Source organism: Myotis davidii, unplaced genomic scaffold, assembly GCF_000327345.1.
Source record: "Myotis davidii unplaced genomic scaffold, ASM32734v1 scaffold96, whole genome shotgun sequence".
NCBI lineage: Eukaryota > Metazoa > Chordata > Mammalia > Chiroptera > Vespertilionidae > Myotis > Myotis davidii.
Genome location: NW_006289416.1, coordinates 5,332,578 through 5,334,042, shown reverse-complemented (window position 1 = coordinate 5,334,042; position 1,465 = coordinate 5,332,578). Strand labels below are relative to the sequence as shown.

General features: G+C 43.3%; 1 protein-coding gene across 1 annotated transcript in view; it reads left to right on the top strand.

The window, feature by feature from the left end:
* Nucleotides 1-1,465, top strand: part of ABHD3 (abhydrolase domain containing 3) — a 72,807-nt gene that overhangs the window by 37,677 nt on the left and 33,665 nt on the right. The window lies entirely within an intron of this gene.

Genomic DNA, 1,465 nt, shown 5'->3' with positions numbered 1-1,465 from the left:
TGTGTCACAGCTTTTGTCAACAATTTGTGTGATGTAACCTCATTAGCTACGATACTGCCACTGCGCAAAGCCTAAATATTTTTAATTTATTTTAGAGAGAGAGGAAGGGAGAGGGATAGAGAGATAGAAACATCAATGAGAGAGAGAGACATCCATTGGCTGCCTCCTGCACGTCCTCTACTGGGGATGGAGCCTGCAACCTGGGCATGTGCCCTGACCGGGAATCGAATCTCTGGGTTAATGGATCAATGCTCAACCACTGAGACACACCGGCCAGGCTGATATTATCTCTTTAAATTTAAGCAAATTGAAATATACATATATTTATGGCAGGCATTATAAAGAATGTCACATGTAAATTGTCAAGTATGGCAACCACCATGTGCATGTGAGTTTCTGGGTGTGCTTGAGTACAAGAGCCAGTGAGTGAAAGAATCACTTATATTCAGGGTCAGGCTAGTACATATAAAGTATAAATTATTATTCTATGGATTGAAAAAATACAGGCTCAGTGAAGGTAACTGAATTATTCTGGGTCGTGGGAACCATCAAGTTGCAATGACCAAATCAAGGCAAAATAAATGGCTCCCTTCTGGCCCACCCCATTTCCCCAGCACTATTTATATCATTAATTTACAATCCTGTGAAATTTTTCATAGTCTATACAGCCCTTACTTTTTTCCTTTTGCCTGTTTGTCTTGCCACTCTTGGTACCTCTGGGGTGTGGGGATTGATGGGGGTGGGGAGGAGCTCATAAGAAACAGATTGTTAAATCTTCTACACCTTTTAGATGTCTATAAGTATCTCCTGGCTTTAAGCATGTTGCCATAAATAAGCCTAGGAGAACCTACTTCATAAGTGGTTTCTTAACTGCATATTAGGTCATTTGAATTTCCTTCAAGTTCAACCATTAATAAACTAGTTATAGGCTCTATGATTTTTTTAAATCCCAGTTCGTATTCTTGATCTCATTTATTTTCGGGAACTACTTCTCATTTAAGGCATACTAAAGAATTCATAGCAAGGTTTAAAATCAAGTCTGAATGTCCTCACTTTGGAATGTTTATAGAAATTTTTTTCCCTTTTGATAGTCTTGGGGGGCAACACAATTTCCTTGGGGGGGGGCGTGTAGAATTTTTTCACTACATAGTGAATGCATTCTCCTAACATAACTTTGGCAGTAACTCCCCAAATCTTTGAATCCAACGCACACTTCTAGGGGGCACTTTAAACTGGTGGTTTACAGGAAGGAGTCATCCAGACCTACCGCCTTTCGGAATCATTCAAGGTCACTGGGGCAGGTATCCTGCCCGGCCCATTTCCCCCTCCAAGTCGGCACCCGCGCTCTTCCCACTCTTGGGGTTCACCCAGTCTGACGGCGACCTGGAGGCGGAACCCGTTAGCCCTCCGGGTGGCGGGGCTCGCACCACGCCTCTGGAAGGTTGCTGAGTGGCTGGCGGTGGGG